Raw genomic sequence first — 26681 nt, forward strand, 5'->3', positions numbered from 1 at the left:
TCACAATTATGACTTTTTTTTCACACAATTGCGAGTTTACATCTTTTTATCTCAGAATGCGTGATATAAAGTCACATTTGTGTGTTATAAAGTCAGAATTGCATGTAATAGTCTATTTCTGTTTATTTCTGACTTTATAACACGCATTTGTGAGTTTATATCTTGCAATTCTGACTTTATAACACGCAATTGCGACTATATCACTCAATTCTGACTTTATAACACACAATTGCGACTATATCACTCAATTCTGACTTTATAACACACAATTGCGACTATATCACTCAATTCTGACTTTATAACACACAATTGCGACTATATCACTCAATTCTGACTTTATATTGCAATTGCGACTATATCACTCAATTCTGACTTTATAACACACAATTGCGACTATATCACTCAATTCTGACTTTATAACACACAATTGCGACTATATCACTCAATTCTGACTTTATAACACAATTGCGACTATTATCACTCAATTCTGACTTTATAACACACAATTGCGACTATATCACTCAATTCTGACTTTATAACATGTAATTGCGACTATATCACTCAATTCTGACTTTATAACACACAATTGCGACTTTATATCACGCAATTCTGACTTTATAACACGCAATTGCGACTTTATATCACGCAATTCTGACTTTATAACACACAATTGCGACTTTATATCACGCAATTCTGACTTTATAACACACAATTGCGACTTTATATCACGCAATTCTGACTTAATATTACGCAATTCTGACTTTATGTCATGCAATTCTGACTTTATATTTCGCAATAGTGAGATAAAAAGTCACAATTATCTTTTAAAATGTTTTATTCTTTGGTGGAAACAAGCTTCCATAGAGATTCAATTGTTGTGCAGAAAAAATTGCACTATTACATACCTCATTAGCAACCCTATACACTTTTGGCAAAAACATTTACAGGCATACTTTTATCATTTTTCCTTGTCATATAATGAATAGATTGAGGAATTCTAAGATGGTTGATGTCTACAGTAACTGTATAAAATGAATGAGGGGGAGGGCAGTGAATGATGTCCCGGGTTAATAAAGACCTGAGGTTAAAGAGTTGACATCCATGGAACCTTTCAAATGCACACAAGGCTCTTTATATTGAAAAGGGGTTCTTTAGAAACATTTTCATTACAACTTTTCACTAAAAAGTACTTTGTGGAACGTTCTTCCCTTGAAGGACCGACAGTCTGGATTTAAAGCAGCAGAGATTTTTTTCTAAGAGTTTATGGTGTACTCAGCGTGTGCTCCAGCTAAGCTTTGTGTGTGTTAGTGTAACAGTGGTTGGCATGTTATCATGGAGCTTCCTGTTGCTTCTCGTGGATAACATTTGCTCACCGCTGAAACAGGCATATGTGATTACTGTAATTGGCAGGAGGTATCACTCACATTCTCACAGAGATCGATGCGAACCCTCTGCCTTCTCAATCTGACCCATCTCTCCGAGCAGGGGAACCCCCACACTGAGCGCTAAATGTCAAAGTTAAGTAGAACGGCAGCCTTTCCTTTTTTGTATTTAATTGGAATATTTTACCTGCTGTTGCACTCAGAAGCATTTTTGAGGGTGAGATAAAGATAGAGGAGGAGAAGCTGAGATAGGTTGAAGAAGGGACGATTAAAGAGAAAAAGGCCTGAATATGAGGGCTCAGGGCAGGACATAATATGATCAGGGATTTTATGCAGGAAGACACTCAGTCCAGGACTCAAGAGCTTTGACACTGTGCATAAGGAATCCAGTGATCTTGCACTTGATGTGGCCAGAGACATTATAAGTGGGAGGAGAAGGACTGCTCTTATAAAAATGAACATGCATGGGAAATGGCGATGCTCAATATAGCGACTATAGAAATGGAAGTCAAAAGAGTCAACTGGCTTTTCATAGAAGTATCGACTGTTTGTTCACTATAGGAGATGCATACACATTAGCTTATCATTTTTTTAATGATTGGATCTTTAAAAAATGGCTTACGCTTTGTTGTTACCGTTTAATTACACAGATAAGTACTGTGTAATGTTAATTAACTACATGTACTTACTATATGGTTAAGGTTAGAATTGGGGTTTGGTTTAGTTAGTTGTAATTATGAAGAATTTACTGTTATTATGTCAGTAAGTACAGTATGTAACTTACATCACCTTAAAATAAGGTGTTACCAATCAAATAAGGTGTTACCGTACAACTCTTAAAAACAAACAATGCTTTTACTATTTTTAAATCAATGTTATTGTTTGTACTATGCTAGAAGACTATTTTACAGTGTCCTTGTTACATATGTTACATGTACTCACCATAGTAATAACAGTAAATTATGCATAATTACATGCAACTAACCCTCAACTAAATCCTAATTCTACCCTAACCCTATAGTAAGTACATGTAGGTGCTTAATATTACTCAGTACTTAAATATGTAGATACTTTTTTTTTTTTATATCTTTTTTTGAAGATATACAGTAGCTCTTTTCTAATATGGCTGCTAGTACAAAGTGAACTAACTTGCCTTAAAGTTGCCTTCAAATGGCAAACTCGCACATAATTGGTCAATTGAATCTTTAAATGACTACATATTTATATTCATAAGTGCAAATTCTTAGGAATTTTTTGTAGTTTTTTTTTTTTAAAGCTGTTCAGATAGTTCACCCAAAAAATAAAAATGATGTCATCCATCATTTACTCGCTCTAATATCCAAAGCCTGTATGACTTTCTTTCTTCTGTGGAAAATAAAATATTTTTTTCTCCCTCAAAATGGAGGTCAGTGCTAAACAAAACTGTTTAGTTACCAACGTGACTCTACAGAAGAAAGAAAGCCATAGTGATTTTTGGGGGACCTTTGTAGTCTGTTAATTGTCTTTTCCTGGTAGCTTTTTAATTCCTTGTTTCCCTATCACACATTTTAGTAATCATCATAAAGTAGGTATCATTCGAAAGCTTAAACACTCAAAATTCATCCCGTATAAAACCATTTTGAAATTGAACATTGCATTACTATCGAAATGGTACTTTAAATCCCACCAACCTCAAATTTGAAACAAATATGGCTTTTGATTTTCTAGCAATTCAGCCCAAGTTATTTAGTAAAATGCATATTTTGTATAAAATTAAAATGTTTATTTGTTTAGTCTACTTTCATTTTTTTGAAGCGCTTCTGCAATAATCTGCCGAGTGTCGTCTTTAAAAAGAGTCTCGACTGCAAAGCCCCTATTTGGTGACAATCCAGTGGCATCATGCCCTAACTGTGTATTTAAAGAAAGACCGCTAGGGCTGATGGCACATTTGGGACAGGGTCATGATTTCAGAGACTTCATTCCACTCCGAGAACTTCTGCAGTCCAGAGACGACTTCATCAGGTCAGCCGTCCCGCTGGACGAGCTTTCCGGGTGTTTGTTTAGAGATTACGGTTCAACAAAGGTGAGGGGGACCTCCTCCCCTCCATCTGCACTGCTGGGAGTCAAGTTCAGCCGCACGGGGTCTGGCCTGTCTGGGTGCCGTGGCCATATGGGGACATTTGCATTCAGGGGTCAGCAGACTCGGGCCAACTCAACTTGGCCTAGTCTGTCCCCAGTCAGAAGAGGGGAGGGGATGGAGGGCATGATTTCTATAAAAATGTGATTTCTCCAAGCAGGGCCGAGCTGGATGGCCGATCCCTTTATGCGTGTTTCATGCGATGCAAATCAATTTTCACATCAACGTGGCAGCAGAAAACCCCCAAATGTTTGGTGTTTATTTTGCGTACGGTATTTCGTATGGTATGCATAATGCGAATGCTCCGGAGAAATGAGTGACACTTATATCAAGGGAAGCAGTTGCCTTTTAAAAAATGTGATTCACAATTCACTCCAAGCACTTTCCAAAAGTACCTTTCATATGCAGCTGTCAACCCAAATCGTTTTATTTAATATCAAACAGCAAACTTTGCTGGTTGTCTCCTCGATTCTGCCTTTGCTAACTCTCTAACCAGGTTTACTAGCCTTTAGCGGTGTAAGCTTCTAGTTTTGATGTATTTGGTGTATCTGATCGGGCGGCCGGTCGCGTCCCAGCCTCTTCTTTATTGTCTTTTGTTTGGGTGGCTGGACTGACTCTGCTCTGTGTAAGACTTTTGACCCTTTTTTTTATTTGCCCGTCCGATTCCAGCTGCCCCTCTGCGTCCAGCCGGCATTAAAATACGCAGCAGATGCTGTGGGGAGACTGTGAATGAATGCTAATGGCATTCTGCTGGGCTCCCCAATCATTTTCACAGTCCCATAAATATAGTTTGGAATATCACGGGCCTGCGAAACCAAAGAGATGAAAGAGTCTACCAATTTATATTTTTGATTTCCAAATGAACCACATGGTTTTGCGCTTATCACACACACTGACCTATTTTCATGCATCTTCTCATTACAGATATACATGTTCTGGTTACATTTTTCTGATCGCTGGTCAGTGTCCATGTCTGCCCTTGCACACTTAACTGTATTGAATGTGCACTTGCAAATCTTAAAAGTATATTTAAAAAAAGCCTGTACTTTCAGATAACATAAATGAAGTAAATATGTAAAGAGAGTACACTTTCATGTTTCTTAACACACTTAAGCACACTTTTAAAAAGTGCCATTCGCAATAAAGTCAAGGTGTTATTTTAAACCACTATGTTTAAATGATTTTTTAAGTACACAAATTTTGTGTTGGCTAACATACTAAAGTACTTGATTATAGTGTCTTATTTGATATTAAAGTTAATATATGTTAAATGTGCCAAATTGCAAGTTCAAATATATGTAATCACATGACATACAAGGTATATTTTAGTTTACCATAAATGCTTGTCATTACGTTCGGCACCACACTTTAACCATATTTCAAAGACTATAAAAGTAATTATGAAATTACATATAAAGATGTGCTACTTAAGCGAGTCAGAAAAGCACTATGTTTAACTAATTGCATTTAATGTAAATGTAAATATAATACTGTACATTTTCATTTAATTGTAAATAACATACAATTATATGCCATTACATTCAGTTTGCCCTTAAAAGAACATTAAAGTATATTATATCCGAAATAAGTCTTCTTTTTAAAAGTATGTGAAAGTGTACTACTTTTTCTAAAGGGTGAACTAGACAAAGCACCTTGACGGTCTTTGCACAGCCTTGAAGTGTGTGTGTGTGTGTGTTTTGGAGAGAGAGAGAGAACACGAGAGAGAGAGAGAGAGAGAGTCTATGACCAATCTCACATGGATCCATCATGGTGTCACAGTGGCAAACCTCTGACTCCCCCCCTCCCTCTATCTCCATCTCTCTGGCTTGCTCTCGTCCTGTTCCCTGTGCTTCTGGGCCAGGAGAGAACCGGGACCACACGTCCTGCTGTCGGATAACTGCTGGATCCAGGAGAGCTTGATGCCACCAGAGCAGAGGAGCACAGGTACGGCCTCTGCTGTTTTACTAAAGCTGTGCTGTCGGACTCTGAGGTTTACAGTACCTGTGCTGCTCTGACTCGCTCTTAAACACACACACACACACACACACTACAAACTCATACAGACACTCCCACACACTCCTTCAACTTTTGGTACCTCTCCTTTGGCTTTGCTGTGTGATGTTTTGATGTGCAGTCGCTGTACTGTGTGCTTTACAGGAGACTTTTAAACTTTCATAATGCTGATGTTCGGCTGGTGGGTGTGTTTTACTGTTTCTGTTTGTGTGTGTGTGTGGTTGATTTATTATCCATTCGATGGTGATTTTGTCCTGTTCACATCTGAAGCTGCTGACATGGTTGTCAACTTTGTGTTTTGAAACTCTAGTAACTGCTTTTTTTTTTGATTGAAATGGGAATTTATCAGGTTTAATGTTTTTTTTTTTGTTGTTGTTGCTCACACAATATAACTTTCAGCTTATTGATCAATTTTAATTTATTGGAAACCAATTTAACAACATTATTTTGAAAATGTACTCTTCCAATAGACCTGTAGATCTATCATAAACAACACACACACACACACACACACACACACACACACACACACACACACACACACACACACACACACACACACACTCTTCCGGTGAAAAGTTTGGAATAATAAAGAAGTGTCTTTTGCTCACCAAGGCTGCATATATTTGATAAAAATAATACAGTAAAAACAGCAATATGGCGAAATATTATTGCAATCTGTTTTCTATTTTGATATATTTAAAAAAGTAATTTATTCCTGTGATCAAAGCTGTATTTTCAGCATCATTACTCCAGTCTTCAGTGTCACATGATGCTTCAGAAATCATTCTAATATGCTGATTTGCTGATATATATATAATGGTTCTTATTATTATCAATGTTGAAAACATTTTTTTTACACCTTTTTTGGGGACAAACAACGAGTAGCAGCAATGCCTGCTTGTTTTAGAGAAATAATTTTTTTTTTTTTTTTTTTTTTTTGAGGTGGACACTTTACATTCCCTGTAAATGTCAGTTGTGTTCTGGAACCAAAAGGCTTTCCAGAAAGAGCCCTTTGAGAGATATTTTTGTAGTAAAATGGGTGTAGATGGCGGTCTAATTGCTGGCGCGAAGGCTCTGCTCTCTTCAAACCTGTGGCCAGTGCCCTTTCTCAAATACCAGTGGCTTGACCAGTGGCTGTGTGAGCGCAGTGCTGTTCCATGGTGTTGCATTGTAATTCCAGTTTAACCCTATTACAGTTCCATTTAGGGCCAAGGGCTGGGGAAACCAGTCAGGACTTGTTTTAAACTTAATTCGTATGTACACAGACCCAGGCCCAAGAGGTTAATGGCTAACAAATTAACCCCTCTGGCATTATCTTACAAATAGTCTGCAGCACATGATAACCTATAATCAATATCAGCAATTATATGTCAGGCAGAGGCTCGTGTCGCTGACCTGCCTTCCATGAAGGGACTCTCCGCGGAAAGAAGATCTCTCTCTGGTCATGCAAAGTGGCCTAATGATGTCATTACCAGGATTCGGTAAAGAGCACGGGCACCTGGGACCACCTCTGTCTGTCCTTCTGTCTGACCCTGTATTTCTTACTGTATCATCCACTACACGGTTTCATCCTTCTTTTGCCATACTCTTTTTTCTTTCTTTTTTTCATGTGCATGTGTTCTCTCTTTTTAACAGTGCTTATACTGCAATATTTATTTATTTTTGAATCTTGTAACCTTTCCCTTTTTTCCCCAAATGTCAGTTTACACAGTAAATGGCCTACAGTAATATTCATTCGTTGTCTGAATATAACAACAGGTGCAATTATGTATCTGTTGTTCTCTTTGCTTTAAATATGCTGTGTTTTACAGGACTTGTAGAAGGATATATATACACACACACACACACACACACACATATAGTTTAGCATAGTTTATTATTCAAATTTATTTATTTGTTTACAGATTAAACATTCATTTCTCTGCAATGAGACATGTAATAAAAGCATTTTGTCATCCAAAAAAAAAAAAAAAAAAAAGAAAAAGAAAAAGAAACCATTTGACCATTACTCAACCATTACTATATTTTTGTGGTAAAATAGGTGGAGATCGTGCTCTAATGGATGGCGCTGTGTTATTAATATATGTAATAATTTGAATCAGTTGATTAAAGGTGGCTTTAAATCGGGATTGCTTATTTTAAGAATCAGTTCATCAGCAACTGAGATGCTGGCCATGCAGGTGAAGGACATAAAAAAAATAGCCAATGAATAAATTTCGATCTCTTACGGAAAAGCGGTATATAATTTCACAGAGATGAACACCACTGGGAATTGGCCATGTCTTCTGAGCATACATGGATCAGCTTCACTCCAGAGTCATGTGGAGATGGACAGGTTCAGGGGTTCACGAGCATCGTTCCCCAAATCTGCGACTAAATCCTCTGTGTTTTGCATATAGTTTTACTGCGACTTTGTGATTAAGTTCCTCAAGTGTTTGTCGAGTTTCTATGAAACCATTTGCATGATCTGCATTACAAGCTCAAATTCGTTATTATGAGTATTTTACATAATTATAATTGATACTTCGTTTATTTAAGTCCTCTCGGTATCACTTGTAAACACAGTCGTTCGTTCTTGTAAAAATTAAATGCATTAATCATATTTCAATGCAATAATATGGGGTCCACTTATTTAATTATTATTTTTGAATTGAGACTATTAATGTGTGAGAAATTTGTATAGATCATTTTAGGTAGGCTATGCATTATTTTAATTGTATTAATTTTGTATTAACCGGAACACTGTCGAATAGAGTCGTGTCATCTCAGTAATATTGGATTATTATGACTGGAAGTAAAAAAAAAAAAAAATTGCACATGTAACTGTGTAGTTCAAATGAAGTAATATGATGTTTTAATATTTTAGCATAGCCTATATATATGTATGTGTATAGCTTTATGTTGATGGACAATTAAGGATGAATGATCATTTCGATAAGCTTTCGATTCGTTTAGCATTTATCATAAGAATTTCGTCGATTTATTTTTAATAATTTGACTTTTTTTTCATCCACGAATATTCCTGCTTTATTATGCAATATATGTTTTAGTATTTGCTGCTGTGTTACTGCTAACATAGACGTTATTTGTTTTTCGTCTCTCTGAATGGTTTAAATAAGAACACAACTGTAAATATGTGCTTAGTTTGTCAATCATGCTTATGTAATATCCCGAATAATTTTTAAATTGGTCAGGAAAAGGCTAGTTAATTGTGAAAAATTGTATATGCATTTATATGATCTGTCCTTCAAATCTGTTTTAGTATTGTTTGGCATGATTGCAAAATCGTAATTATTAAGTCTCAGATATGATCAAATAAAAGGCATTTGATTTAATTTTTAGAATGCTATACATTCTATTTAAATAAAGCATTTTTCTTTATTGGTAAACAAACAAATACTAAATATAAAGGCATTTTCTCTTTTGGCAACTTTGAGTGCATGCTCGTGCGTAAAGCGCGTGACCGTGTTGCCGGGCCTGATCATCAACCCCCGGGACCTTGAACTTAACAGAAGCTTTCTGAAGAAATCAGCTGTTCAGTGTGCTGAGATGAAAGCCATATGCCTCTGAGTCATTCACCTCACTCAATGCATTGTGACAAATGGACACTGCTGAGGTCCAGTCTGACCTATTTTCTCCTCAACGATCACACTTGCGGCCTCTTCACACGGCACATTTGGACATAAATAAATGCCAAAGCATGTTGATTATTACAGGACCACACACTGCATCACACATCATTAGTGTGTTTGTTTTATATTTTTTCTGTGCATGCACACAAGGGAGCATTTGAAAACCGTACAATACGTTCTTGGTAAATATAAAGCCCAAAAAAAAAAAAAAAAAAAAATGCAGTGCAGTTTCTCCACACAATATGAGTTTCACACAATGTCAGTCGTCCACAGTAGCAGATTTATTGTCACCTTCACTAGATAACCCACAGTAATACTATTACCTGCTGTATATAAATCGAAACACATTTATTTATTTATTTATTTTAGTTTGTCCTCCTTGTCCTTGTGGTATTACATAGCCACGCTTAGATCACATGACACCTTTTTTTTTTTTTACGCATTTCCAGGTATTTTGCTTGACAAATGTAAACTGATTCTGAGGAGTGTTTTCACCTTTCAGAATATAGGTTTTTATTGCCGACTTATATTTAAATAAACCCAAAAAACATCTGTATGATTTCAACGATTAAGTTTATGATGCATTATTAATGTAAAATATATTTTCAGATTATAAAAAATAGCGTGATTGAGCCAGGGGGGGATAAAAGATAATAAGCTGATTAAAACAGATATATTATACTAAATAAATACAAATATTTCGCAGCTCATAACAAAAGCAAACCCACTATTTTCTTACTATTGCCATTATTATTTAATTACATTTCCACTCTTCATGAATAATATGCAAACTAGTGGTTTTCTGTTGCATGCCTCTCTTCACATTCCTGAACAGGCTGCCAGTGGGTAATTAATCCGGCCAATTAAGCAACGATGAAGGCTAATTGCCCCCTAATTGCTTTGGAGAGAATATGGCTAATTATTACAGGCTAATTGAAAGCCTTTATGTGGCAGGTTGTTGTGTATTCAAAGCAGCCGGCCCTTCCAATCTGCTCTCAGTGGTAAACACTATTCACATTCAAATGAGACTGAAACAAGCAGCCCTGCTATTAGTGTTAGTCACTGCTGTATTAACCTGACGTGTGCTGAGCTGATTTGGTTAATTCTGTTGATGGCACAGTGCCCAGAAGTGGGGAGAAGAGCCCACACACACACACACACACACACACACACACACACACGCGCGAAACGTCCCTGATAATTCCTCCTTTACGTTTAAATAATAATAAAAATGAATGATAACGTCGTATAACACATACGTTTTAGGCTACTGTTTACTTAAGTTCTAAAGGTTTCTTTAATGATTTACTAAATTTAGATTAAACTAAAAATAGTTTTCCCTGTATTATTGTAAAATATGACATATCATATTTTAAAAACCAAACATATATATCTGTGACCCCCCACGCCTCTCCCGCGGCACTCATCTGCGCTCTGCAATATTTGACCTAAAAAAGCATTGTATTGTCTTGACAGGCCGACGTACGTGATTCAAAAACGACACAATAAGAGACAAGAAGTGTTGTTGAAATATAAAACCGATGTAGCGCATGCACGCGCGGGTGTGTGTGCGTGTCTGTGTGTGTTGATGACGTGACGCTCTGTTTTGTTAAAAAAAAAAAAAAAATTAAAATGCAATTTATACATTTTAAACGTATTTACGTAATGCATTCGCCTGATAAACACGATTTAATTGTCTGATTTTGTTTTATGTCATTTTGTGGTGTAAGGTTGTAAAGAAAGGCACATTCAAATGTTTTGTCTGCTTTAATTCTGCATAAAGCTTTTTTATTGTTATTATTGTCCCCAGAAAATATCTATTCTCTAATTTATGGCAATTTAGTTCTAAAACAATATAATTCGTTTTTTTTTTAATGTAACCATATGACAAGAAAACAGAGAGGACCCCTTCAGACCCCTTTAATGTATTAACTAACATGAACTAACAATGAGCAATCCATTTGGGTTACACTTTATTTTAAGGTGTCATTGTTACAGTGTAATTATATATTTAAGTACTGAGTTATAATAATTAACTACATGTACTTACTATAGGGTTAGGGTAGGATGAGGATTTGGTTGAGGGTTAGTTGCATGTAATTATGCATAATTTACTGTTATGGTAAGTACATGTGACATTATGTAACAAGGACACTGTAAGATAAAGTGTTACCACAGTGCATTAACTATTGTTAAAAATAAAATAAAAAAATATTTTAATAATGTATTAGTTGAAATTAACTTTAACAAAGATGAATAAATGCTGTAGAAGTATTGTTCACTCTCATGTTAACTAATGTAGTTAACTAATGTTAAACCTTATTATAAAGTGTTACCAATATATATATATTACTTTTATGAAAAGGCACATTTTGTTAAAGTCAAAATGTCTTGATTATTCAAAAATAATGAATAATAATAAATTCCTTCAAAATTGTTTGAAACCACATATTTAATGTGCAAGGAAAGATAATTCATTTTTTAAGCTTATAACTTTATTGTTTTATGCTATTTTTAGAGATATAAAGAAAACAAATGAATTCCAATGATTATGAAAAAAAGAACAATCCATTATTATTCATCAAACAGCTGAATATCATAGAAATACAGACATTCATGTCAGAAGAAGGTGTCAATCGGATTTCAAATAAATCCATTTAAATGGACAATTATGTCAGTATAAAATATTGATTTTGGGATTTTTGAGCTGCTGATGGCGATGGTCTGGAGGTGGGGGTAATGAAGGGTAATGCTGAGAGAAGCGTGGGCCTCCCGTTGAATAATCCGAAATGATAAAAGACTGAGTGAACATTTTCCTAGGAGCTCCAAGGTCAAGTCCATGACCCCTGACCCCTGAGAGAGCTCTGTCTGGAGAGTCAGGAGGAGTGTGTGCGCGTGTCTGAGGAAGAGGCAGGTTCGTCTGTCTGTCTGTGTGTGTGTGTGTGTTTGCCTGCCCCGGCTCACTGTCCTGCACCCTGTACCTCTCAGCTTGGCTTTTGCGGATACTCCATCTATTATTTATCAGACTTATTAAAAGTTATTTCTGAGCCGTCAGGTCTAGCCAGATGACCTGTGAAAGGAGGCCTCTAGAGTGTCCAGCTTTACTGATGAGGAGCTGTGGGGGAACAAAAACCAAAAAAAAAAAAAAAATCTAAATCAAAATGGACTTACTGGACTTGCTAAAACACATAGGTTAAAAACAAACAGAAAATATGCCTTCAATTATTCAGTGCAGCATGTGCTATAGGAGGCATAAGAACTGCTCAATATTTTACAAGAACAATGCCAAACCCAGATGAATGTTTAATTATAGCCAGGTGCTGTTAGGAGAGAGCTGGAGCGTCGGATCAGGATGTAGAGAATAAAGATGTGCTTTCAGGGAACAGGATCGAGAAGGAAAGAGTTTATGTGCCTTCCGGTCATGATCATTGAGAATATTTGTTCTGTTAAAACTATGCACGACGTTCCTAAATTTAACAGTCGACTGAATCACTCATTAGCATCTTTATCACCTGAAAATGTTTTATTTTACATTTAGAGATGAAATATGGATTTGACATGCATAATTATGTATTATTTTTAGACAAAGACCCTAAGCTTAAATTGATTCCAACATAATAAGATTATACTGTAGGTTTTAAAGGTAACACTTTTGTGTTTAATTACATGCAACTAACCCTATTGTACAAGTTCATTATTATTACTCTGTACTTAAATGTATAATTACACTGTAACATGTAAAACGTAACCATTTTAAATGAAATGCAAAACAATAAACAATACTTTTACAACATTTGTCAATTTTGGTTAGTGTTAATTTCTATAAATACAAATACAGTTTTAACATTAAGTTGCATATATTAATATTTTCTTTAGTTAAGACTGAGAACTAAATCTTCATTTTACAGTGTCCTTGTTACATATGTACTTACCATAGTAGTAACAGTACATTTTACATGATAATTACATGCAACTAACCCTCAACCAAATCCTAACCCTATAGTAAGTACACGTAGTTGCTTAATATTAGTCAGTACTTAAATATAGAATTACACTGTAACAATGACACCTTAAAATAAAGTGTAACCCTTCATTTTGCTGTGCCTTTGTTACACGTAACATGCAAATGTATTTGCTATAGTAATAACAGTAAATTATGCATAATTACATGCAACTGACCCTCAACCAAACCTAATTCCCTATGTACATACTATATAGTAGTTATAATAAATGGGTAATAACCCTTGAACCTACACCTAACCATGTAGTTACCTTATATTACATACACGTACTGTAAAATAAAGCGCAACCCCTAACCCTATAGTAAGTACATGTTGTCAATTAACATTACTCAGTACACATGCATAATTACACAGTAACAAGGACACCTTAAAATAAAATGTAACCTAAATTAATTCTGTTACATAATGATTGTTCAGTTACACTTTATTTTAAGGTGTCATTGTTACAGTGTAATTATATATTGAAGTATTGAGTAATATTAATTAACTACATGTACTTACTATAGGGTAGGATTAGGATTTGGTTGAGGGTTAGTTGCATGTAATTATGCATAATTTACTGTTATTACTATGGTAAGTACATGTAACATATGTAACAAGGACACTGTAAGATACCGATTGTTCTTTATTCATTCACGATGGCTAACATATACAACCTTATTTAAATTTTGCAAGTAATTCAAATCTAAAAAAAAGCTAATTCTCTCTCTCTCTCACACACACACACACACACACACACACACACACACACACACACACACACAGACAAAAAAAAAAAAAAGGCAATATTTCAATTTTTCACTGCAGACTGTTTTTGTGCCGAACGTCCCGCTCTTATATGCAAAAGTGTGAAAACAGTCAATCTCGGCAACCTTTTCTGGCGTGATGTGATGTGTGCACACGGACCTCCCAGCTGTGTCCGGAGAGAGGGGGGGTGTTGGAGAGAGGAGGGAGGGTCCTGAAAGGTCAGGAGGAGGCAGGAGACAGGCGGACCGGCTGGCTGCCGGGGCTTTGAACCTAACAGATGGTGAAGGTTAGGTGACGTCCCCTCGCCTGGCCTTTCCGCAGTAATTGAGGATAATTTGAGCACCCAAAGAGAGCAGGCCTGTCCACTGTCAGGCCGAGGGAAAGGAGGTGAGGTTAATATGAAAAAGATTTTGCATTACCATCGGCTTTGTGTGGCTAGCCTCTCTCTCCCTGGTCCCAGACCTAATCCTGGCCTCGGGCTGCGAGGATGAAGACTTGTCACCCTGGGTTGGAGTGTAACGCCACGCGCATGAATACATCTCCAGCTTGATGCTCCTCTCTGCTCCCCTATTAACCAGTGCTCTGCCAGCACTCATTACCAGCTGGCACTCGGGCAGCAGGCAGGTTTGTTTGGGAAGGCATTTGGGAAGGTTTTTGGCGGGAGATCTGACAATAGCGCTTCTATGCGAGGACAAAAGAGTGAAGGCAAATGTCTTGTGTTTCCCACTGTGAACATGCTCCTCTCATTGTGCCATAAACTGCCTAAGACACGTTCAAGGCTCATGCTGAATAATGTGCATAATCTCGTCTCGTCCTTTAAACTCATTTTTATGCCTTTTGAGTATCATTCTAAAATGTCCGCCTTTGCTGTTAAATCTTTACTCATTTTTTAGCAAGTAAATGTGAGAATAACTTTTATATTGTTAGTAATATTTCAAGATGAACACTTATTGGACTGAAGTTTACTTGATTATCCATACATTTTTTGACAAAACAAACTAAAATGTGAGAATCAAATACGATCCATCAGGCTTTTGAGGAACGTATTTGTTCATCTCTAATCATCATTGTGTTGCACTGCATTATCTATTTTTTTGATCATAAAACTAAGCAATTTAATATCATACATTATTGGGAGTAGAGTGACAACTGATATTTATATGCACATTATATAAAATCTCATTGATTTACATGATAAGCTGTCAGAATTTCATCTTTTTTTTTTTTTTTTTTTTTTTTTGGTCATATAAATATCAGCAAATGTTCCAAATTGCATATTTTTGCTCTGTCTGGGCCTCTGAAAAAAAAAAAAAAGAGAGGTGTTTTTTCCTCCGTGTGAGCTCCATGTTGTTATGAGCCATAAAAGCCTGATGTATAAAATATGATACTCAAAAAAACAATACGGTGTCCTTGTTACACGTTACATGTAGTTACTATAGTGTGCTAATTACATGCACTCATCCTAACCCTAACCCTATAGTTAGTACACGTAGTTAATTATTATTACTCAGTGCTTAAATGTATAATTACACTGTAACAAAGGCACCTTACAATAAAGTGCAACCCAAATATGGCATTTTTTTAAATAAACTGTTCAGTTCAAAAAATCTGACTATTATTTCACATGTCAGCCTTTGCAAAAAACAAAGGCACGTCTCTTAAAATATTCCAACACACCTTCTTTGTACAGAACTTCCTATCTTATTCTGTTAGCATGCATAGTGTAAAATACAGTTAAAGGATATCTGTGTTCCTTTTGAAGCATCTCGTCTATGATAAAGATCAGGGAGCCAAAATAACACGATGTTCCTCAAGCAGTGCTCTGTCAGGGGTAACTGAGGGACCAATTCTAGCTGGAAAGTTTCCTCTTTGGTGTGATGAAGTCATTTACAACTATTGATCTGATAGTCAAACTGTGAGCGTTAACCTTAAGAGCCTTGGAGGCAGTTTGTGGGTAAGTGGAGGTGCCCCAGGGACCCCCTTATCAGTGGAAAGTGATCTTAGTAAGACACAGTAGACAAAGATGTATTTTTAAAATGCTGGCATCGCTCAAACTCCCTTCATAACTCAGTCCATGCTAAAGCAAAATGCCAGATGCCACAGACTCCAAGGACTGCTATTAAATGCTGTGCTCCAAACCTAGTGAGCTGCCTATGGAGGGAGCATTTAAAGGCATCATACTCTATGTGTGCTCCCGACACGAAGGCTGTTCCTATAAAGATAGGCAAGTTACTGCTGCCTGTCCCAGAATGCATTGTGACGATCTCAGAGGAAAAAATAATAAAGTCATATTTCGCTCAGTACAAAAAAAGTGTTGCAAATCAGTAACTTGAGAGGTTTCATCGAAAGCAGCAGCCTATGTAGGCAACAGCCAGCTCGCTAGATTTCGACACAGAGCTAAAGTGAGAGATTTTCAGTGCAGTGTCAGAGTATGGTAGTAACTGTAACACTAGGTCCAATTAGTTAACGTTAGTTAATGCATTAACATTAATGAGCAATTCATTTCTCACAGTATTTATTAATCTTTCAAATATTCATGTTAGCTCAGGTCTATTGAAAAAATGATAATTTGAATTAGCAAATGTTGAAATTAACATTAACGAAGATTAATAAATGTTTAAGAATCATTTTTCATTGTTAGTTCGTTAACTATTGACTAATGTTAACAAATGCAAAAGTCTTACCGAAATAGATTGCACTGTGATCTGTGACAGTAAAATATTTTCTTAAAATATGCCTTATTTTAAAAAAATATACATAAATATATACATACTATGGTCTGTCTGAATACTCCATTCTGATTGGCTGGAAGAAAACCGTTAAATGCAAAGGTAGTTCCAAGTCAGTTTAATCATATCACACACACGCATACGAGAGGTTGTGCTGCACACACACAGAAACATTCAGGAGCACAGAAACGTATCAATGCTGCCACGCGACTTTTAATAAAATAGCTTCGCTACTGAATCGAGACATTATATTTCTCAGCAACAAGTGAGTAACATTGACCATGGCCATGGCCATGGTATAAGCAGGATAATCCACGGCTAGTTGCGCATTAAACTTTTTGAATGCAGTGTGTATTGCTTTTATTGTAAGAATACAAAGTAACTAAACGTTTTGTGTTCTGTGAGAGATGGGTTTGACTCAACTGTGCTCATATTCAGAGAAATAGGTTGAAAATTGATATAAAATCAATTGAAAATCAATCAAAAACATTTTTTTTTCTCTCAGTTTCAGTACTTGTACTTGCCTTTTTGGAGAGTCTGCTATGATCGTGAAAAAAAAACATTTATCGCAGACAGGTCAGGACATCCCACAAAAACACTGGAGAATTGGTCAGGTTCACTATATGTTTGTTACTCGTGGGCCGAGCATCGGTCAGCCGTGCTTCAGCAGGAGTCGAGCTTTTGCGTGTGTGTGTGGAGGTCTGTGTTCCCAGCTTCACCAGTGGGTCAGTGTGGCTCTCCCCTCAGGCGTTGTCTAGCTGCAGGCTCTCTTAATGGAGCATCTCTACTGTTTCCTCTAGAGCCTGGCCTGCCCTCCTCCCGGGCGTGCTCTAGGAACCTGGCCATTTAGAATGGCTCCGGTGCCATTGACCCCGTCTGTGAACACAGCCAGTCAGAGGGTCACTCAGCTCTGGGCTTCACACTTCCTCTTTTAACCTGAAACACACCACCACACCTGTGTGTGTCTGTGTGTGTGTGTCTGTGCCTGTATGTGCCAGATGCCTCTGCCGGCTGCATCCTCGGATTTTTTTTTTTTTTTTTTTTTTTCCTTTTCCATTTTTAAAGTCGTTTTTTTTCTATCAATATTTTCAGAGCATTTGCATTGGTTTAAGTTTGGAGATCATTCCTGCATTGATTACCAGATTATAGTGACAAGCACTTGTGACAAAAACATGTAGAAGGGTAGCGCCAGCTTCTACAATTGCTAATGTTAGCTATTACTAATGTAATTACAAAGCCAGTTCATCACTAAAAGTGAGTTTGAGAAAATGACTGCCAATAGTCTACCGAAGTCAAATCTTGCTCTATCAAACATATTCATTTAAAGAAAGTTCCAATGCCTAAGGTCCTAAAAATAGTGGAAAAGTCAGACCATACGTCAGATGCGTAATCCAAAATGAAACTATGGATTGTGCATAATGCGAGTAGTTATGCAAATTTTGTATATGTTTATACTTGTATGTGTTTTAATCTAGTAATTAAAAACCTCAAAGCAGAAAGTTTAAATAAATTGATTTACATTAATGCAACACACACCCATGTTCACTTTTTAGAGCATATGTGTGTTTTATTTAGTTAATTAAAACAGGTCAAATGAGTGAAACGTTCAATAGATACAGCCATTCAAATCAATCTATAGCAGTATTATTATTAAAACAATAATTTATATTTTTCAAGGATATCTACAGAAGTGGCCAAAAGTGATGTCCGACCTAATATAAAAAATGTGATTTTGTAAGCATATTGCATAGCTGTGCTAGCAGCTGTTTTATTTGTGATAACATAATGATACATGCCAAATTGTGTGGCCAGGCTATCATAGAAAAAAATGTATATGATCAATAAGTTATAAAAACATATGTTTTTACATTGCTTTAATTAATCAAAACGAGTTAAGTAATTGTCTACTTTTTTTTTAAAAACTATTTTTTTGTAATTTAAGTTGAAATGACTTAAACATCCAAGTTGATTGTACTTACAAATTTAAGGCAGCAACTTTTTATTTAACAGTGTATTAACACATGCAAAATCAAAAGAGAACTAACAATATATTAATAACTGATTATGTTGTAGTCAATGCATGCTTTTTCCTGTGAGCTTTTTGCTTTTCTATGCATTTTTTTTTTTTTTTTTGCATAGTATACTGTAGCTGCAGTTTACCCCCTTTTTGCCAAATAAATTTGTCAGATAAATACCTTAACCAAGTATATAGTGTTTTGTTACAAAAAAACTATATGTTGATGGTTAAATCAAACTTGTAGGGACAAATCCCCAAACCAATCCCCTTCGGACATCAATTTTGGTCACTACTGTATCACTGTAAACTGCTTTGTGTATAGTGTGAAGTTTTAGACGTTATCTTGCATGTGTTTTGTGTTGGAGGCTGAAGTTGTTCATAGGGGAGGGCCGGAGGTGCGTCTGCCTTCTCTCTGTAATGATCCTCTTATTATTTCACTTTTTCTCTTCAAATGGAGAAAAAGGGCATTCATCATTCTGTTGACCTGGGAGATCACAGCAGCCAACGCGCCTTTGAAAAGTAAAACTGAACCTCGCTTTTAAATAAGATAAATCGTAAACAAATCCAGGCCAACCCTTTGAAAGGGTTTGCCAAGAGATTTACCTCGCCCTGTGGCAAATAATATTTCTTGAACTGGGTTTAAATTTCAAGTGTCTTGGGCTTAGAGAAACCTGCAACAAAAGAAAATGGGTCTCAGAACAGCAAATATTATCTGCTGCCGGGGCAAGATGTCAAGATTGCATTTTTGTTGTCTCAAATGTAAGAGCAGGACTGGTGTTTGGCGAATAAAACGATTTATTGCTGTTTATTTGGCCGGAACTGTATAGCTGCTTTGCCACATTTGTGTGCAATGTACATGAGGGATGTTTACCTTTCTTCTTTTTTTTTTGATAAACAGATGTCACTTTACCCTTTTTATATCTTTAAAAATGCATTGAGTTTTTGTCTTTTCGCATTGAATAGCCTATATCTCTTATAGGCACTGACAACATTATTACTATATATGATTTAAATCAAATTCAAGTGCAACATTCTGATTTACATTTGTTACTTATGTACACAATAACACAGCATACAAAAAGCTAATGCAATATAACCCATGCATTTGCAAACTGGAAGCCATTATTGTATATTTACATTAGAGTAGCACGTTTCATGGCATTTATTCATCTTGTACCTCACATCAGACATTGTTGATTCACATTACATTCATTTGTTGCTAATTCGACCTTATATAAACCATGCATTCATGTGCAGCATCTTGGAAGATAAAAGGAGAGTATGTTGTGCGCCCGGAGTTGTGTTGTGTACCTCGTGCATTTGAAGCCAATTACGATGATGACTGCAATAACTGTGTGTCTCATAATAACAGTGCTTGGGCCTCAATAATCATTTTGTCCCTTGATCAGCCTCACAAGGGGCTGAGATGAAAGCACACACGATTATGAATTAGCCTCATCAAGGGGTTCGTGTCTGACTTGCCGTTTCGGCCCTCCGACAATGCAACGACCCAACTCACCTGACTTAACGTCGTGGCTTGTTGCTTTTCTTTTAAATAAAACATCTGAGGTCAAACTAGTTGAATAAGTCATCCGCGGAAGAGAGTTGTGCTTAATTGAGGGGCGAGTTGCCGGCCCGAACGAGCACTTACGCTCCCTTTGAACTGTGTATTCCGTGTGTGTTTGGAGTAAACACTTGGTTGTGCCGGCAGCATTTCCCCAGCACACACTGCATCGGTCCATCGAGTGGGAGGAGAGGCGGTTCTCTAGCTTTGCTATCATCATTATATTTTGATTTCTCCCCCCTCTTTCTTTAATCCCTCTGATGAAGTCTGGACAGGCACAGGCATGCTCTCACAGACAGCAATTTCGGCACACCATATGCGGCTCGCACGTCTGGCCTCGCGGGGAGATGAGAGGACAAGAGGAGAGGGGCCCTGAAACACAGTATCAGCTTAGGGGAGATAGGGAGGACCGTAAGACACATGAAGTCGGAATTGGACCGAGGCGTTGGGTGTGGGGTGTGGTGTTTTCACAGCTTCTACGCTTGCGATAACCCCCGATTCATTCGCTCAACGCCGACCACCCCGTTACTGCTGTCCATCATGCATCCCGTACCTCTATATCCCAAATTTACTGCCTCAATGACAACACCGCCGGACCCTCAGACGAATTATTAGACAGAGCGGCACGCACTGCATCTGCAGGTAAACAAATAAGGCAGGTACTCACACAAAATGGCGTCCAGTCATCTCCCACCCGCTGGTCTGCCGGAGATGCGGAGCCTGCACTCCAGTCACGTGGCGTGAGTGTGCAACGGAGACGTATAGTGTGATGCCGGTGTGTACTAGCTAAATATCTTCCCTTCATCCTCGGCCTGAGTGCTGCCCCTGAGGAAGATGTACAAAAAATGTCACAATGTACAAAAATAAAAGAGATTGAAACATAAAAATATTGTAAATGATGTATAAAGCACTTTTTTTTCTGAGCTCTTTGCATTCTCCTAATAGTCCTAAAGCATGACATAAGGGGGAAATAACACAAAAATGGTAAAAAGCTACTAAACATGAGAGGAGGCACCCTCTCCCATCCCATTCCACATATCCTGCTGAATGGGCAAACCTGGTAGAAATAGACTGAGCACTAACAAACTAAACAGCTTGACAACACTACTGTACTTTTTGGCCAAATCAAAGTCAATTTGAAATGACTGATCTATGAGTGAGCCGGATTTTTGCCAATGATCATTTTGCCAATGATTTACTGCATTGTTGTATTGCATTTCGAGACTTGATGAGAGGTTGATATTGATAATGTAGTAAACATAAATTATTATTTGCTTGTTGATGATGAAAAGGAAATATAGTCTTGTTTGCTTGTTGATGAAGTAAAGTAAATTTAGTTTTGTTTTATTGTTGATAGTGTAAGTAAATATTATATAATTGTTTTTTGATAGTGTAAAGTAAATATTTTAGTTTTGTTTGCTTGTTGATCATGTAATGTTAAAAATTTGAATATTGTTTGTTTGCTTGTTGATGGAATACAGTAAAATATACTATGGTTGTCATGTTGAGAGTGTTATGGAAATGGCTTTGCATAATCTTATGATATGACCTGGAAACTGTGAAATATCAATGGCACAAAACTTCACTTGACTTAGGGCCTGTTTACACCTGGTCACTTCATGTGTTTTTACTAATCGGATAGCTGTCTGATTTGTTAAAACTGTTCCATTTAAACTGTTTCGTTAAAAATATTAAATATTTTGATGGTTTAAGCAAACTTGTAGGGACCAATCTCCTTCGGACATCAATTTTGGTCACTACTGTATGTGCAGAGACCACACTGTAAACTGCTTTGAAATGACCATTGCTTTGCTTGTGAGAATTGTGCATAGTGGGAAGTTTTAGACGTTATCATGAATGTGTTTTGTGTTGAAGGCTGAATTTGTTAGGGGAGGGCCGGAAAACACACAAATGTGTTTTTGTGAAACGACTATAAATCCGATTTTCAATTCCCGCACTATATGCAAATTTAACTTAGTTCATGTCGACAAAGCAACAGATATGAGCTGCATTTTATTAATCATTAGCTACTTTTAAGACCAAAGACCGCAATAGGAGAGAGAGCGGAATCAGCACTGGTACGATCATTTAGTGATCGGACTGTGTTGAGCTTCAGGATGCAACACCAAACTTTCAGTTTCATTTGCGCACATTTGAAGTGATACTCAGCAACTCATCTGCAACTGGTCATATCTGTGGCGAATTCGATGCATGTTGCATAGCGGGAGCCGATAGCCTATAACACACTCTCACACGTTTATTTATTTTTTGTACCATTTTGGGAGGAGTAAAATTTACATAGTGACTTTAACAGCCAGATGCCTTTTTTTTTGTTTTTTAATTTAGAAAGGGGACAGTTTACATTAATCAACATTCATGAATGTAAATGTACCCAAATTAGCCTGAAGGCTAGTTTTCAGTGTTGTTATTAGGCCCAAATTTGAAATTTACTTGTACAGTTTAGTTTGGTATGCGTCTCAAACCAAGTGGAGTTTCAAAAGCTTTTCAAAGGGCATTTACACCTGGTCTTTAGCTATCCGATCAGAGAAAACACATGAAGTGACCAGGTCTAAACATCCTCCACATTTCAGAAGTCCACCATGCCACTGATTTTTTGTTTGTGAATAGTGTAAAGAAACACTAAGAAAAGTGTTTGAATAAATTATCTAAAGTTTCTAAATCATGGCCGTCAGCATTCGTTTCATATTTCTGTGATTGTGTCAAGAAAGGGCACGGTATTCTCCAGAGGAGAGGGAATACCATAAAGCGGGGATGGTTTTGGTTGGGGAGAAAGTAAAATAATTCAATTTTGCTCAATAGACCTTGCTCAGTTACATGCAAGGAGAGATCCATAATCCCGTATGTTCTCTATCTGCCTGCATTTCTAGTTTGCACGCTGCTGACCAAGCAGCCTGCTCTTTAAACCATATGCCTGCTTCCCATATACATAATAAATCCATTGCGTTGCCCCCACCCCCCCGAAGCTTCGGTTTGGCCGCTGGGTGATATATGAATTTACCTCAGGAGCAATGTTCTTCATTTGTACCCCTCTCTCTGGCCGGGAGGAACAGAAGAGAAGGTTACATTTAAACAGTGATTGGGGAGTATATAATTAAGGCTTGGAAGGGCAGCTCAGTCTTTTAGGTGTGAATTGAAGGGGAATGAGAATGACTCTGTCTATTAGATGCTCTAAAGTGAAGCGACTGTGCAAGACTGGATCGCACTCTCGGGATTTCGGCTGCGCCCTGTGAAAAACATCTTCTGTTCGGAGAGGTTTTAGTAAAAGGGGTGAAAAAAACTGAGGTGTGTGTGCGGTTAATAGTGCTTATTCTGTGATTTTGCTAGATGTCTTTTGTAGTTTTATTGCTAGTCATCCCTGAAACTCAACATAAATATCTCTTAATATAAATGAAGCGTACAATTACAGGTTCGGGTTAGTGCCTGAGATGTGAAAATAAATGTACGCTAGCAAAAAGATGTTCTCTTGTTTTACGTGGTCTAAATGAATGGAGAAAAGAAAAAAAAAAAAAAGAAAAAAACCCTACATATTCACTGTCTTCTTCGGTTCCTCCTAAACAGTCAGCCCATCACTCAGGGAAAGTATTATTTCCCGTGTGAAATGTGGTTGGGCAGTGGAGGGGACTTCTTTAATGGTACGTGGAGCAAGCTTAAATGTCTTTCAGATGACAGGGATAGAGCATGCTGGGAGATTGATGACATTTATGGGCACACACACCTATGCAGTCCTGCCCCCAGCAGGCCCTCATCGGACCCACATCACCAGCACATTAGGCAGAGGGAAATGTTAAATGCATGTGGGGAAGGAGATGGGAGAGAGAGTGAAAGAAAGAAAGAAAGAACATAACATATAAAATAACATATAAACTTTATAACATAAAAGGACCATCTTTAGTGAAAAAAAGGTTTTTTAGATTATTAAAATGTTCTTCACACTAAGAAAAAAAGGTTATTTTTTAAAAGTTTTCAATTAAAGGTTCACGGGGGAACTTGGTTATTTTATAGCATTGCTGCAAAAACCTCCTTTTGGAACCTTTATTTTTTAAGAGTCTATGTTCTTTTCAAACGTACGGTTATGAAATTATATAAAATGTTTTACACAAAAAAAATATACAGACATTGGATGATGAAAATACGCACACACACACACACACACACACACACACACACACACACACACACACACACACACACACACACACACACACAGCTGTAATATTATTTAGCATTACTAAAGAGAACGAAGTGTTGAAATACCGACAATTAATCTAGAAAAGTTTGCATATATCTTCATGTTTAAAATGCAAAAAGGTGACCTAATATTTTTCTCGCACACTTAAATGATCACATTTAAAATCGAATGGATACAAACTCTTACATATACAAGGTAAAGACCCCAAGAAGTACAAACCTTGCTGCAAGTTGCACAATGTCTTGACATAAAAAGATATAAACTTTGATAAATACAAATTTGCAAACATAAATACAATTGTGTACACAAAGATGGGTTGTAGTATTAAACTAATGTGCAAAATAATTTCACATTGACACTTATGTTGTACGTGATTTTTGAGAAACGCTGTTGAAAGTGGATCTGACTGAGCAGCACAACACACTTGTAGCCAATCAGCAGCAGGGGGCGTGTCCTCTCATGATGGGGGAGGAGACAGAGTGAGCAAGAGGGAGATTTAAAGAAAGACTGTAGAAAGAGAGATGGCTGAGAGACATTTACAAAAGAGAAAATGTCAGAGGAATATCACTGGAAAAATAAGGGTTATGATCAGACAAGAGCTTTAGGACCCGCGTTAATATTAGAAAAGCTTTCCAGCGCTGGAGAGACCGAAGCGGGAAGACCTGAAAATGGACACAAAGGTTGTGTTGTTTCTGCTCCATATGCGATACTTTGGTTTTGCATGTTTCACAGAACCATAGCTAACATGTTGTTGTAATGTTAGCTATAGAAACAGGACAGTTTTGAGTGTCACTGGAGCTGGTGTGCTGCTGGCGACTAATGCCGGGTTCACACTACACACTATCAGCCTAATTTTGGCACGATCCGTTTGATGTAGGGTGTCGTGGTGATTCTTAAAGTGATGGTTCGGAGTAAAATCAACCTAGGGTCCTTTGCACCATGACCTCGAGCCAAACACCTCAAGAGAAGCTTTTTTTCCCTTGGTCGAACATTATTAAAGCTTATTTAGAGATATCAGCCGAATGGCTTAGTGCAGGCGCTAATGGAACCAAGGTTGTATCTTGTAAATTACCCCACTAATAATGCCCAGAATGGTACCAAACTTCTACAGTAGTACACATAGGTTCTGTACTCATAAAACGAGGCACTGGGAAGTTTGTAAGTACATCATTTATTTGGATAACACTTGCCTGACGGCTCATGCTACCGCTAACCCGGTTGTCGAGGTCACTTCCATGATTTGGGAAAAGCACGTAAAAGTTCTGGCAGAAAGCGATGCATAAGGATGTAGTGTAACGACGCGGGTGGCCGTTTGGCTCAAGGTCATGGTGCAAAGGACCCTAGGTTGATTTTACTTCGAACCATCCCTTTAAACGCCAATGGACATCAGGATGCTAGAACGAAAAGCAACCAGGTGAGTGCTGGAATTAGCATTAAGCTAACATGCCACTTCGATAGCCATTGTTTGTTTACGTTTTTGTCTCCGGAAGTCAGACGCAAGTTCCGCCTTCTCTATGACATTACGCACGTCGTTAAAGGCACAATATGTAACTTTTTTGCTTTAAAAATAGCAAAAATCACTATATCTATGTTATATATTTTTTTTTAGTTGTGTACTTACATTATCCCGACTGTTTCCAACAACTTTCAAACCAGGAGAAATTTTAATTTAATTCGAAGACACGGCACATTTCTTTATTTCCGTTTTGTCGCAGTCAATGGCCCTCTGATAGTAACCAAAAAGCGACTGACGTGGACCACTGTGTAGTTCGCATTGTCTATTTGCACGCTGTTGTTGTTTTGTTCAAACATTATGGACCATGGCAAGCAGTAGGGGCAGGGCCTGAAGTTAACTTTTTTGACCACCAGCCACTGTGGCAGGTGGATTTAAAAATCCACCCGCCACAGTGACTTTTTACCAGCCAGTTTTTTTTTTGTTTTTTTTTGCCTCATAAAAGGTGAAAAAAAAAGGAACTGCACAAACATTTGTTCTTTAACTTGTAAGAATACACATTTAAGTGCTGTCAAGTTATTAACGAGATCCATACAAGTAATAATAACTCTTAGAATACAGATATAGACCGAGTGCAGCTCGTAGGCTATGTAAACAAATCACACGCGGCTGTGTTGATCGCTGGGCAGCTGTTAGTTACAGCGTTCAGGAACCGTTATGTTGCGTTCGCACCGGACGCGAATAGCGCGTCAGGCGCGAATTTAGACGCATATTCGCGTTTGGTGCGTATGGC

General features: G+C 37.3%; 1 protein-coding gene across 1 annotated transcript in view; it reads left to right on the forward strand.

Annotated features, from left to right (window-relative positions):
* Nucleotides 1–5423: 5423 nt before the first annotated feature.
* The window catches only part of zfhx3b (zinc finger homeobox 3b), a 267683-nt gene continuing 246425 nt past the window's right edge, over nucleotides 5424–26681 (forward strand). The window contains exon 1 of the mRNA XM_079865444.1: nucleotides 5424–5442. The gene's annotated coding sequence lies outside the window, so the exon portion shown is untranslated. The remainder of the gene's footprint in view (nucleotides 5443–26681) is intronic.

The sequence above is a fragment of the Squalius cephalus genome (genome assembly GCF_949319135.1).
Source record: "Squalius cephalus genome assembly, chromosome: 3".
In the NCBI taxonomy this organism is placed as follows: domain Eukaryota; kingdom Metazoa; phylum Chordata; class Actinopteri; order Cypriniformes; family Leuciscidae; genus Squalius; species Squalius cephalus.